The sequence below is a fragment of the Ovis aries genome, chromosome 4 (assembly GCF_016772045.2).
Source record: "Ovis aries strain OAR_USU_Benz2616 breed Rambouillet chromosome 4, ARS-UI_Ramb_v3.0, whole genome shotgun sequence".
Classification (NCBI taxonomy): domain Eukaryota; kingdom Metazoa; phylum Chordata; class Mammalia; order Artiodactyla; family Bovidae; genus Ovis; species Ovis aries.
In genome coordinates this window covers 116,386,581-116,401,596 of record NC_056057.1, presented here as the reverse complement: position 1 = coordinate 116,401,596, position 15,016 = coordinate 116,386,581, and the positions used below count along the sequence as shown (strand labels likewise).

The 15,016-nt window shown below is 41.1% G+C and overlaps 1 protein-coding gene across 22 annotated transcripts in view; it reads left to right on the top strand.

Annotated features, from left to right (window-relative positions):
• The window catches only part of KMT2C (lysine methyltransferase 2C), a 257,448-nt gene that overhangs the window by 60,544 nt on the left and 181,888 nt on the right, over window positions 1-15,016 (top strand). The gene's annotated exons all lie outside the window — the stretch shown is intronic.

Sequence of the window (15,016 nt, the reverse complement as noted above, 5' to 3'; positions counted from 1 at the left end):
TGTTTTGTGTATATGCTTTGTCATAATTTAAAATAACATTTCTTACTCATTTAATCATGAGTAAAAACCATGCCAATGCCTCTTAAGCTATGTACACAGGTCACTTTATTGGGTAATACAGAATATTTTTTTAAATGATTCACACTCCTATCAGAGTCTAAAAGTTTCTATTTCTATAGTTTCTTGCCACTTCTTGGTATTATTGGATTTAAAACATTTCCAATATAGTAGATGAGAAATATCTTTTACTACTGGTTTAGATTTCTTTTTTTAATCTATAAAATTGAATTAAAACTCAACATTCAAAAAATGGAGATCATGGCATCTGGTCATTTCATTTCTTGGCAAATAGATAGGGAAAAAAGTGGAAACCGTGGCAGATTTTATTTTCCTGGGCTCCAAAATCAATGATGACGGTGACTGCAGCCATGAAATTAAAAGACGGTTGCGCCTTGGAAGGAGAGCTATGACAGACCTAGGTAGCACATTAAAACGCAGAGACATCACTGCTGACAAAGGTTTGTCTAGTCAAAGCTGTGGTTTTTCCAGCAGTATGTACGGATGGGAGAGCTGACCCATAGAGAAGACTCAACACCGAAGAATTGATGCTTTTGAACTGTGGTATTGGAGAAGATTCTTGAGAGTCCCTTGGCCTTCCAAGAGATCAAGCCTGTCAATCCTAAAGGAAATCAAGCCTGGATATTTATTGGAAGGACTGATGCTGAAGCTGAAGCACCGATACTTTGGGCACCTGATGCGAAGAACTGACTTGTTAGAATAGATAGACCCTGATGCTGGGAAAGAGTGAGGGCAAGATGAGAAGGAGAACAGAGGATGAGATGGTTGGATGGCATCACTGACTGAATGGACATGAGTTTGAGCAAACTTACCCACATTTGTATGCACTTAAAAAATTCATGGACTCATGTATTCTGTAATGTATCTTTTCCTCATGGAACTGTGTCTCAGAGATCTTAGAGAGCTTTCTATTTTAGTACAAATAAGTCCAGATACATTGTTTTATTGTTGTATTTTTTGTGATTGTGCTCAGGCGCTCATTTGTGTCCAGTCCTCTGAGACCCCATAGACTGTAGCCCACCAGGCTTCTATGTCTGTGGGATTTTCCAGGCAAGAATACTAGCATGGGTTGCCATTTCCTCCTCCAGGAGACCTTCCTGACGCGGGGATTGAACCTCATCTGCTGTTTCTCCTGGATTGGCAGGTGGATTCTACTCCGCTGAGCCTCCTGGGAAGTCTGTGTAGTGATCAGAAAGTGTGAATCATTGCGTGGGTAGAGTGTGCTTTATTTAAATATTCCCTTGGTCAGCTTTAAGTTGCTTATGGTGTAGTGGACATGTCTGTTCTCTGTATTTGTGCAGTGAGCTAGGTTCTGCAGGTGGAGCTGACGGATCAGGTGGTGTGTGCATCCCATATTTCGGTCGATGTTGGTGAAGGGCCGTCCAGGGTCTGCTGGACCATGTGCGTCCCTGCCAGCTGCTGTGAGCGAGCACTTGTCTCTGCTGCGTTCCCACGGTCACTGGCTGTTGTCAGTATTCTTCATTTTCCACCTCCGTCTTTGATTTCCTTGATCGCTTGGTGAGGTGGAACACGTCATCATATTTTATAGGTCAGTTTGTTTGGTCTATGAGTTGCTTGTTTGTATTTGTTGTCTTTTTTCCTGTTGGGTTTATCTGTCAATTTACTTGGTTCTTCCATTAAGTCCATAAGTAAAGTTTTATTGTATTTCTCATTAAAGTGATTCCTAGTAACTTGATTGTTATTACATCTCCTTTCATTATGTTCCAGTTGATTATTGCTGCTGTTTGTTCAGCATGAGGTACAGGAAAGTCACTGATATTTTTATTATGTTACTATGCTGACCAGTCTTACAGAAAACTGTTAGCTTTTCAGTTGATTAACTTGTGTTTTCTAAGTAGATGTTGGGGATGTTGTCTGTCAGCGATGACAGTTTTGTCTATTCCCTTGTGGTGTTAAAACTTCTTTCTCTTTATTTACCTTAATGACATAACATTCAGCATTAGGTTACATGGCTTTTCTTTTAAAGTTTGACTCTGTGTGAAATTTTATTTTTCTGTTCAGTGGGAAGCAGAACTGTAAGTTGTGTATCTTTAGAATGGTTAGGTGGTTATTTCAGTTCTAGTTATTAAATTCCTATTTTCCTCCTGAGTTGTAGAACCGTTGTTACTCATTTAGCAAAGCGCGTATTGAGTGCCTGAGAAACGCCCGGTGCTGTTAGGTGTGGGGGGTGCAGTAGTGACTAAATTCCAGCCATGGTGGTGATTGCATTCTCTCTTAAGAGACAGGTAAGCTAGAGATGGCGGTAGAGCAGTGCCTCTCACGTACTAAATGCTCAGTAAAGGTTAGCTGTGTGATTCCCAGTTGCAACGGTAACAAAAAGAAGGGTGGTGACTCTAGGCTGTTAGCAGCTGTAATTCCTGAGAAGTTGGCGTGTTTGGAATACCCATCTCTCCTGCCTTCAGAAAATAGAGTTTTCTCATGAAAGCTTTAATCAGATGGGATGACAGAAAGTGAAGAAGCAGTCACCCTCTCCTCAGCCCCTTTCTTTGAGAAGTGAAAATCCTCTTTGAATTTGTTTTGGTTGGTGAAAACAGATACTAATGTCAGCCTCTTATAAAAGTGGCATAAAGTGAACTTTTGAGAAGTAGGGACGCGTGTGTGTCTTGAAGGTGTGCTGACGGTATTTGCTGACATGATGTGTGGGAACGAGAGACAAGGCCCTGAGTCGTGGGGCTAGGTTCCTCAGCCCCGGATGCCACCGCTGGCGGAGGTGGGTACCGTTGGAGAAGCGAGTTTCTGAGGGTAGGGTGCAGAGTCACGTGTGTGTTTGACATGTTAACGTAGAGATGCTGCTGAGTAGGCAGGTACTGAGTTGTGATTGAAAAGACAATGGCACCCCACTCCAGTACTCTTGCCTGGAAAATCCCATGGACAGAGGAGCCTGGTGGGCTGCAGTCCATGGGGTCGCTAAGAGTCGGACACGACTGAGCGACTTCACTTTCACTTTTCGCTTCCATGCATTGGAGAAGGAAATGGCAACCCACTCCAGTGTTCTTGCCTGGAGAATCCCAGGGACGGGGGAGCCTGGTGGGCTGCCGTCTCTGGGGTCGCGCAGGGTTGGACACGACTGAAGCGACTTGGCAGCAGCAGCAGCAGAGAGGCAGGCAGTGGAGGGATGCATGAGTTACCAGTGTGCACATAGAGAGGCTGCAACGAGCCTGTGCAGGGGATTCAGTGACGGAGCCCCGGACACTGGACCATCACGGGGTCGGTAAAGAGCAAGAGGCGCCAGCAGAGGAAGTGAGGGGGGCCCGGTGTGGTAGGGGAACCTCAGCAGAGTGTTGTGTCCAAGGAGCTAGGGAGAAAACGGCCCCGGTCTCACGGGTGTCTGACGGGTGGAGAACTGGCATGTCGTAGGTCCTGGCGGTTAGATAACTCAGGGATCTAACCAAGACGTTGTTGAATGTGACAGGAGCCCAGTCAGCTATTCGAGAATGACAGGCGCAGTCCAGGTGAACCCAGCTGTCTGTCCGCCTGTTCTTTGGTGACTCTGATCCGGGCCCTTCAGTGGGGTGAGGGGAAGGACGATCCATCTGATGGGGCCGAAGGGCAGACCTGGGTCCAGAGCGCTCAAGGAGCACGGCTCTCAGGACCGGGCAGGCGCTGGGAAGGGGATGTGGCGTCCCAGGAGGGTTTCTTTTTTTCCTTTGTTTTTTAAAGAAGACTGTGTTACTACAGTCCATTTGTATGCTGTTCAGACTCCTTTTTCTGGGGAAAGGTTGGTCATTCAGGAGAGGAAGGGAGTCAGGGCAGGGGCAGAGTTCACAAACAGGAAAGAGAACGTGATCCTGAGCACAGGAGGGATGGGTGTCAGTAGGGAGACCAGATGGTGTGTTTAGCGGGAGGGAACGTGGAGTCTACAGGGGAGCTTTCAGGGAAGTTGAGGGTTTGGTCAGAGGAGGATAGGAAACTCTCAGACTAGCTCTGTGTCCCCACTGAAGTAGCAAGCCGATTCTGTCAACCGAAGGGTGGAGAGTGGAGAGTCTTTAATTGTTTGAAGACAGAAAAAGTATGAAATAAGTATCTAAGGAAAGGGAGAGTGAACCGATCCGAGCGGTGATTGCTGGGTAGTGAGGGGCTTCCGGAGGGGTGAGGTTGGAAATGCAGACTGAAGGCAGTGACTTGGCTGTGTCTTTTCCCCACAGCTTGAGCTCCTGGGCCAGAGCAGATGCAAGGTTTGTTTTCATCAGTATTGAGGTTTTACCAGGCATTTAATGGAATGAAATAAAGGGAGGAAGTATTGAGGATCAGAGCGTTAGACCCGCTGATCATGGGGTCCAAGCTTGGAAAGGAGGTGATAAAGGCCCGGGATGAGGAGAGGGTCACAGGGAACTGGCATTGGAGGCACTTTACATTTAATCCTCACGGTAGTCCTGTGAGGTAGTTCTTTTATACCATTTTACTGATGAGGAAAGTGAGGCACCAAGTTTAAGCCCCTCACACGTGGTTGTGCAGCTGGCAGCCTTGTGATCCAGGCAGTCCGGCTCCGCAATCTCTGCTTGTAACCGCTGTATTACTGCTGCCTCTGAGCTGGTTTCCCTCATAGTTCGGCTGGTAAAGAATCTACCTGCAGTGCAGGAGATCCCTGTTCGATTAGGAAGATTCCCTGGAGAAGGGAAAGGCCACCCACTCCAGTATTCTGGCCTGGAAAATTCCATGGACTGTACAGTCCAAGGGTTGCAAAGAGTCGGACACGACTGAGTGCCCTTCACTGAGCTGGGTGGTGAGAGGCCGGTAGGGTAGATGAACCAACAGATGCTGTTTAGTTGAGCACCTATTGGAGTGAGGTCCTCAAGGGTGGAAACTCCTGTGAACACGGGTGTAAATCTGAGATAAAGAGGGAAAGGTAAGGAGAGAAAAAGAGTGAGCATCTCACTATTTCTAAACAAACACTGACTGCGTTAAAAGCAAACTAATATTAACGCCTGATCTACAGTTACATCCTAAAAGTGGATGCTGTTAAAGTGCTGCATTCAATATGCCAGAAAACTTGGAAAAGTCAGCACTGGCCACAGGACTGGGAAAGGTCAGCTTTCATTCCAGTTCCACATTCCTGTCTAAACTCCTGCTTCAGCCTCTTGGTTTTTTGGGTGTGTCAGTCAGTGACCTGTCCAGTGGAGTGGAATCCTGAGATGCTTGAGGAGAGGTGGTCTTGAAGCGTTTTTCCTTTGCCTGTTTTGAGGGCTGAGCAGTGGGGTTTGGTAGCAGATACAGGCACTGGCCCAAGGTAGCAAGCTTCCCTACCCTCAACAGGTTTTTTTTTTTTTTTTTAATGGACGTTTAGGGCAAACCAATAGTTTCATAGACCTCAGCAGGGGGAGTTTGTGGGTCTTCTTCCCAGTATGTTGACCTCACTACGGTTTAGCTTTGACCAGTTGAGTGACTTTGGGTAACCTATTTAACCTTTCTTAATTTCAATGTGGGGCTTCCTCGGTGGCTTAGTGGTAAAGAATCTGCCTGCCGATGCAGGAGACACCGATTGAATCCCTGGGTCAGGAAGATCCCCTGGAGGAGGAAATGGCAACCCACTCCAATATTTTTGCCTGAAGAATCGCATAGACAGGAGCCTGGTGGGCTGCAGTCCACGGGGTCGCACAGAGTCGGACACGACTGACAGGTTCAGTTTGGTTATCTGTAAAACGGGGACAGCAGTGCTGACTTCAGCAGGGCAGTTATGAGGAGTCCGTGAGAATAATGTACTTTAAGGGTTTTTGGTTGGTTTTTGCTTCATGTGTTTTGAAGTTCTGCTGTGAGGTTACATATACGTTTGGAATTATTTGTTGTTGGGAATCAGTATTGCATGTGATACCCTTCTTTATCCTTGTCATTTGTTTTGAAGTGACATACTGCTTTGTATGATACTAACACATCCATTTCAGCTTAATTTCGGTTAGTGTTGCATGATCTGTTTCCTTAAGTGGGTCGTCATATTTGATTTCAGCTTCAAGTAGACAGCATGTAGTTGGGGCATGTTTTTTTTTAATTGATTCTCACACAACCTCTGTATTTTGATTGGAGTGTCTAGGCCACATACGAAAGTTAAAGTGAAAGTTAAGTCGCTCAGTCGGGTCTGACTCTTTGCGACCCCGTGGACTGTAAGCCCACCAGGCTCCTCCATTCATGGGATTCTCCAGGCAAGAATACTGGAGTGGGTTGCCATTTCCTTCTCCAGGAGATCTTCCCAACCCAGGGATCAAACCCAGGTCTCCCACACTGCAGGCAGATGCTTTAACCTCTGAGCATTTGTGCTGTTGTTGGAGAAGACTCTTTAAGAGTCCCTTGGACTGCAAGGAGATCCAACCAGTCCATTCTAAAGGAGATCAGTCCTGGGTGTTCTTTGGAAGGACTGATGCTAAAGCTGAAACTCCAATACTTTGGCCACCTCATGCAAAGAGTTGACTTATTGGAAAAGACTCTGATGCTGGGAGGGATTGGGGGCAGGAGGAAAAGGGGGCAACAGAGGATGAGATGGTTGGATGGCATCATTGACTCGATGGACATGAGTTTGGGTGAACTCCGGGAGTTGGTGATGGACAAGGAGGCCTGGTGTGCTGCAGTTCATGGGGTCGCAAAGAGTTGGACACGACTGAGCGACTGAACTGAACTGAATTGAAATGACGGCCATCATTGATTTTTTTTATTTCTACTGAGTCTTTTATTTTGGTTTTGTAATTTTTTCTTTCTAAAATTTCTTCTTGGTTCTTCTTTATGTCTTTTCATTATTTGCTGATACTTTCTGTTTTAAGCTTTAAGTGTTCAGAGTTGCTCATAGGAACATTTTATAGTATCTGCCTGAAAGTGTTCATAATTCCAACCTCTGTCATTTTATCATTAGCCTCTTGTATTTTTTCGGGTGATTTGATTTTATAGTAGTTCTTTGAGTATCAAGTAATTTTGGATTGTTTCCTGAACGTCTTAGATATTATAAGACTGTGGATTTTAGAAACATCTTACGGAGAAGGTTGGTAATTTTGATTTAACAGGCACTTAGCCTGGGTAGGTACAAGCTGCAGGTTACAACCAGCCTTTTGTGGGCTGCAGTAAGGTCAGTTTAGTTTTCAAAGCCTTTTGCGGGACTGTTTCTGTTTGCACTGTGTGTGCAGTACCGAGTCACCCCTGTGGGACCTGTTAGCTTAGCTCTCAAAGGTGTTCTTAACGCTAATTCGGATCAGGCCCACCCATGGGCAGGTTGTGGTCAGTTCAGGCAAGCTCTCTCTTTTTCTGCACCTCAGCACTGAGTTCTGGGTTTCAGACTTCTTTTAGTTCAGGCCAGGGGATACGGGAGAGGTAAAATAGTAGTAAACTTAGTGATACTTTGGTGAATTTTGGTGTCTGTTCCTGGACAAACTGCTGTTAAGTTTTTAAGGCAACTCAGTGGTGGTTTCATGAATTATTTACATGCTTTATAGTTACATTCAGTGGGAGAAAAAAGTTTGGCATATATTTCTCCAACTTGTTAGAGGTGGAGCCCCTTGATATCTTTTGTTGGGAGTTTTTAAAGTGAAAAATAGGGTGTAATTTTATTTTCTTTCATTACTCTTGTTTTGACTTGGTATGTATGACAGTTGTATTATCTTCAAAAAATGGGTGGAAGAGTGTTCTTTTTTTATTTTATGGAACAGGCCTATGTTTATAATGGATATTATTTTATGTAATGTCTTTGATTTTTGCCGTCAGTGGCATGCCAGCCTCATAGAATGAGTTAGAAAGTGTTCTTTTCTTATTTGTTTTTTTACAAAAGATAGTGTAGGATTAATATTGTTTCTCAAAAGTTTGATAGAATTCATCAGTAAAGCCATCAGGGATTGGATTTTCTTTTTGTGAAGGTTTTTACTTACAAATTCAATCTTTAAAATATGTGATTGGGTTACTCAGATTCTCTATTCTTAACTCATATTTGATAATTTGTGTCTTCCAAGGATTTTGATCATTTCATCTGAGTTGCTGTTTTAGTGACAGAATTGTTTTTTAATAGAATATCATTGTCCTTTTAATGTGTATAGTCTCTCTAGTGATGACCCTCCCCTTTCAAATTTTTTATTGGTAATTTGTGAGGCTTTTTAAATTTTTCTTGATCATTTTTGTTGGTTGGTCATCTGTTCTTTCAAAGAACTATCTTTTGTTTTCAGTTTGAAAACAAACGATTGTGGTTTTATGTCATCAATTTCTGCTCTTTATTATTTCTTCCCTGCTACTTATTATAGTCTTGATTTTCATTTTTAAATTTCTTTTAAGTGGAGACCTATGTTACTATTATGAGGTTTTTTTATATAACTTTTTTAAAACTTTTTTTATTAATTGAGGTATAATCTATGTACACTATTTCAGAAGTGTCAGGTGTATGACATAATGGTTGTCAGTTGATTTGCAGTTATTAAAGGTTATATTACTCTGTTTATAAATGGAGTAATAAAACCTTTAAAATAGTTTATAAAATAACTATTATAAAATATTGATTATATTTCCTGTGTTATATTATATATCCTTATAGCTTATTTATTTTATACATAATAGTTTATACCTCTTAATTCCCTACCCCTCTCTTGCCCCTGATATTACTATTTAAAATGGTAAATTTCCCATTCACTGCTTACCCGAATGTTACAAATTTTGAAATGCTATGTTTTCGTTTTCATTTAGCTCAAGCTATTTTCTCATTTTCTTATTTCTCCCATCAGTCTTGATGCCAGCCTGTGCTTTTTCCAGCCTGGCATTTCACGTGATGCACTCTACATATTAGTTACATAAGCTGGGTGACAGTGTACAGCTTTGACTACTCCTTTCCGGATCTGGAACCCGCCTGATCCTGGGGTCATGCACCTGAAAGGAGTAGGTGGCCTGTTGTCCTTAGGTAGGGTGTTCTTTAACTGTCAGTTCAGTCCTTGTGGTTGGTAGCCTTAAACCTTCCATCTCTTTACTGAGCTTTGTGTCTACCTGTATCAGTTACTGAGCAGAGGGTTGTGCTAACAAGGTATAATGTGGCTTTAAACATCTCTCCTTTCATGTTTTGAAACTTTGCTGTGGAGCGCATGCATTTTTAGGACTGTATCTCCGTGATGAAGATTCTTGCTGTCTTCATTTGGTCTGACAAGTTTTGCCTCGTAATTGTCGAGTTGAGACCATTGACCCTTAAGTAATTACTGATGTGGAGGGATTAAATCTACTTGCGCTTTGTTTTGTGTTTGTCCCTTCTCTCCCATTCTCTACTTTGTTTCCTTCTATTGATTTCCTATCTTCTTTGGGTTAATTGAATATATTTTTAGGATTCCGTTTTTATTTCCATTGGACTAATAAACTGACCGTGTGTGTTGTTTACAAAGGATTTAGGATTTACATTGCACAGTTAACTCTTCAGAGGGTGCCTCAGTTAATACCACTTCAGATAAAACCCGTACATCAGCATGCTTTTACCCTCCTATGTTTTGAACTATTTTTTTTATACATTTAAATTTTCTACATATTTTGAAACCCGCAATAAGTTATTATTTTTGCTTTGAACAGTGAGTTAATTTTTAGAGGTTTAAATATAAAAGTCTTTTATAAATTTACTCACATACCATTTATATCACTCTTTATTCTTTTGCATAGAGGAATTTGGTCCAGATGTTTATTGAGCATTATTTTCCTTCTGTCTGAAGAATTTCCTTAACGTATAATGAAAGTTTCTTCTAACTTGTTTAGCGTTTGTTTACTTTTTGCTTTATTTTTTCTTTATTTCTCTGTTTGGCTACGTCAGGTCTCAGCTGTAACACGCAGGATCTTGGTTGTGTCGTTGAGCATCTTCTGTTGTGCTGGGCTGGCTAGCTCTGGTTGTGGAGCACGGACTTTGTTGCCCCACTGGCATATGGGATCCTAGTTCCCTGACCAGGGATCAAACCTGCGTACCCTGCAGCGCAAAGTGGATTCTTAAGCACTGGTACACCAGGGAGGTCCTACTATTATTTTTGAAGGATGCTTTTTGTTGTATGTTTTATTCAACGGTTTATGGGTGTTTCCCCCCCTTTAATTTTCTTCCAAGCACTTTTAAATATCCTTTCAGATGAAAAGGTTGCAGTCATTATTTTTGTTACTCTGTAAACAGTCAGTATGTCTTTTGAGGGGAGTTTGCTTTTAGGAATTTCTTTTTCTTGCTGTTTGTCAGCAGATTGACTGTTAAGTGCCTTACTGGAGGGGAGTGTGTGTATTTGTGTTAGGAATTTTGTTGTGCTTCTTGTGTCTTTTTGTTTTGTTTCTTTTTATTTATTTATTTGGCTGTGCTAGGTTTTACTTGACTTCCTGGTGGCTCAGATGGTAAAGCAGGTTTTTACTTGGCAGCATGTGGGATGTAGTTCCCTTGACCAGGGATCAAACCTGGGCTCCCTGCATTGGGAGCCCAGAGTCTTAGCCACCAGATCGCCAGAGAAGTCCCTGTGGGTTTTTATTTTTTTCTAATTTGTAAGATTTTGTTGCTATTATTTCTCTAAATATTTTTTCCATTCCCTTCCCTCCTAGTCAAGCTTCACACATACTAGACTGGTTGTTACTGTCCCAGAGGACACTGCATGTAGCTGTTTGTCTTTTTTTCACTTTGTCCTTTATTTGGGGAAGGTTTTTGTTTGTTTTGCTATGTTTTGAAGGTCAGTCATGTTTCTTTTGCAGTTTCTAATCAGATCTTTCAAAGTGAAGTTTTCATATGATGTCATCTTTTGATGTTAGCCTTTATCATCTTCCATTTCGCTTCTTTTTTCGTGTTTTCCATACTCACTAAGCATGAGGAATAGTGATACTAGCTGGTTTAATATCCATGCTTATGTCTGTCTTCTCTGTTTTCTGTTTCTAATCCTTGATTTTTCTTCTGGTTTTGTCTTTTTTTTTTTTTTCCTTTTTGGCCACCAGTTGAATTAATTGTGGGTCATTTTGATTCTGTTGTTGCTTTTGTCAGCTCTTTTAAGGCTGGTCTAGAATAGTGTTTGTTCTAGGCTTCATGTAGCCCTCTTTCTAAAGGTGTAGTCCCTGAGGGCTTACACTCTGGCCAGAGGGAGCATGACTGATTCCTGGCTCATTGTGAGCTCTGGGACTCTGTATTGCATCTTTTCTCTATTGGGTCTTGCCTTGGAAGCAGTTCCTGTTCAGCCTTGTGAGGTTTTATACCACAACGGCACAGTTTGGTGTTCAGATTAAAACTCAAGGGTAGCAGATTTCTGGAGCTTTTTCTCTGCTCCCTCGTTCTGTGTACTCTGCTCCACAAATTCTCCTCCGTTCGCCCCCTTAACTAACGATTTCTCTGTGTTCATTTGAGCACAGTTGCCAGCCCTGAGTTCCCTCTGTGTGCTGCAGTTCATAAACTAACCCACGTGGAAAGCCTCTGTGAGGGTGGGGCTCACCTTTTTGATTTCCTTTCCTCAGGGATTACGGTTCTCTCCCTGCCTGTTGTCCAGTGTCTGATAATACTGTTTCTTATGCTTCGTCTGTTTATGAGTGTCACTCAGTCGTGTCCGACTCTTTGTGACCCCATGGACTGTAGCCCACCAGGCTCCTCCGTCCGTGGGATTCTGCAGGTAAGAATGCTGGAGTGGGTTGCCATGCCCTCCTCCAGGGGATCTCCCCAACCCGGGGATTGAACCCGGGGCTCCCGCATTGGCAGGTGGATGCTTCACAGTCTGAGCCCTCAGGTTGTTTTAGGAATTCAAATTAGTTTTTTTTAAGTAGTTTTAATTTTTATAAGATTAACAAGAAACACTGAATTCTGGAAAAATTTCTCAAATAGAGTTAGTTGTATTATTTTACTTCATATTTCTTTGCAGCAAAGTGAAACAAGGAAAAGCAAGATGAAAAGGTTATGAGATATAAAGGATAAAGAGAAGGGAGAAAAACTAAAGAAAGATTAAAATGAATAATCTTTGTGTTATCGTTTGTAATTGGACTATTTAAAACCAAAACCGAGAACATGTGAACGTGCTATGAAAATCTATGCACCTGTTTGGCTCTTTAAGTTTGGAAATTGCCAACTGCTGTGAGTTTGACAATATGACCTTTTATGTTTCGAATTCAGAAAAATCAAATTTCTGATGTTGATACATTGATCCATTGACAGAAGTAGTAGAATTCTGATGGATTGATGAATGTAAAAAGCATGTTTTCAGTGGTGCCAAAAATCAAGAATGGAAGAAATAAATAGAAGCAGGAAGAAAAGCAAGGCAAAAATTAAAATTTATTTTTTAGGGGTAAATACCACCATTCAGGGGCTTCCCTGGTGGCTCAGTGGTGTAAAGAATCTGCCTGCCAATACAGGAGAAGCGAGTTTGATCCCTGGATCAGGATCCCCTGGAGTAGGAAATGGCAACCCACACCAGTATTCTTGTCTGGGAAATCACACGACAGAGGAGCCTGGTGGGCTACAGTCCGTGGGGACACAAAGAGTCGGACACGACTTAGCAGCTAAACAGTAACTACCACCATGATGCAGACGACCAACACATTGAGATACTAACAAGATAAAACAAGTTTGACGTAAAGCCAGTTGGCGAGCATAGTGGCGAGAGAAACTTAGAACAGGGCATTGGCCTGGGAGATTAGGGTTAGCCAGCAAAGCTATGTGTGTTTCAGTGTTTTCAGCAGTGAGCTGACACAGTTATGAAGAACATGAAGGAAAGATTAAATATAAATTTTACTTCCATAATCTCTCTTGAATTAATTTCTTATTCTCTTTCCCGTTACAGTAGTCATGTTGGGATTATTTCAAGAGTTTCCTGTCTCCCTGTATCCAGTCATTATATTGGTCTGCAAGTTTCTAAACAAATCCCCACCCCCGCCTTTAAAAAAAATACTCTTAGGCCGCCTGTCTCCTCGCAGCTTCTCTCAGTCTGCTGAGCAGCATTGCTGAGCTCCGGCAGTGTGTCCTTGCTGTCCTGCAGCTCTTCTCTTAAGAACTTAGCATTTGCTGTTTCTTCTACTGAGCTCTATTTCACCAGACATCTGCCTGCTTCGGTTCCTGTTCTACTTGACATCTGTACTCAAGTGTCTCCTTACTCAGATGAATTTTATTTCGTGAAGTTTATTTTGTGAATGTAAAAGAGTCGGACACAACTGAGTGACTGATTTTTAAATGTATTTAAACAGACAGCTAGTCCTTCATTCTTTCCCTTTTTTCCCCTAGTATTTTCTTGTGTTTTATTTGTTTTCAATAATAAAAAATATATCTTCCTACTAGAGAGTAGTTTGGAGAAGGCAGGGATTTTGTTTGTTTATCCAGTGTTTTAACAGAGCCAGACATAAGGAGGGTTGTTTGAGTTGTCTAACGTTGCTTGTTAAATGTATTGTCTAAATACTTGCTTAAAATGCTTTTAATGTTTCTGAGAGTGAGATGTTAAAATCGCCCATAATGATTGTGAAACTAGCAATTTCTTTCTGTTGTTCTTTGTTTGTTTTATGTAATTTGAAGTTCTATTAAGTTACACTGCTGAATTATTTTCATCGTTAAATAACGGCAGCATTAAGTTTTAAGCCATTTATATTTGCCGTGTAAACTCATATTTATTTCTGTCCTATTTTCTATTTACCAGGTGTTTTTTTCCTCCTGGTCTGCCTGCTGTTGGACTGATCAAACCTTCGTTCCCCTGCTCCCTTTTTAATCCTTTAATTGTTTTAAGTTAAACATAACAAGTTGCCTTAATAAATTCTAAAGATAATTATTCTTTCCCTTTTCCCATGAACAGTAAAATCAGCCTTAGCCTCAATCTCCCCTTCCCAAAATTTTTGTCATCTTATTCTGCCTCTTTTCCTTCTTCTTATGAATGATGGTGTTTTGACTGCTTGACTTGGCATGTTATATTGGCAGATTTCTAATATTAAATTACACTTGCATTCTGATTATTGGTATTTTATTTAGATTTTTTTCATCCACAATTTTTGGATATGTTAGGGTTTTGGTTCAGGTATCTTTTTTTAATTTTAGGGAGGGTCAGGATGACTTTAGACAGTTCATAGTAGTTTATTTATCAAATATTTGAACTTTGATTACTTTAACTTAAAGGATTTATACATTTCCTTTATTAGTTTTGATGGATGTATTTCCTTTAAAAAGTAAAATTTAAATGGGTTTCCTGTTGTTTAAAACAGCCTTTTGAGTTATTTTTTTCATATTATTTTCTCTATTTCTTAATTGTTTTCGACTCTTTCGATATTTTTCAAATAAATAGTTCATTTGTGCCCTTTCTTTTAAAGTAATGAAATAATTTAAAGCTCTGAAATTATCTGAATACTGATTTATTAGTTTCTAAGTTTTTTTTACATGTAGTGTCTTACTTTTTTATGTGTTTAATTTTTTTTTGACTCATTTATTTATGAGACATCAAAGATATTAAAGGCCTTAGTTTTTAAAAACTGTATTGGTTAAAAAAAAAAATCTTACTTTACCATGATTCTTAACATTTATTTGACTTTTACTGAAGTGTTTATAAGTTAAAAATCCATCACACTTCTAGTGTGATTAAATCATGTTTTAGGTTTTTTGGCGGGGGGCATGGTTTGCAGGGGTATGCCTCACTTTCTCCTTAAGGAGTAAAATTTTAGAAATAGAGATCACAGATGTCACTCCCAAATTTCATTAGATCCAGAGGTATAACCCAGTGTGTGCACTTTGAAAAGAGCCACCTGGGCAGTTAAAAGCCACTGCTGTGGACAGGGAGTCATCTCGAGGTCTGATAAAAGAGGGGAAAGCCTCATCTGAGGAATGTGTGAAGAAGTGAGTTATGATGACACAGACATAGTAATGTGGGCCTGCCCCCATGTTTGGGTGTAAGGAGCAGCTGAATCTGTGGGGAAAGCAACTGTGCAGTGTGGCATGTACTGTCTGACATGGTAAAATGAAGGGAGGATTGCCTAAATCATTTTATTCTATGTACCTTTCAGTTGTGCTTTATTTTGAGTAGAATTCTAA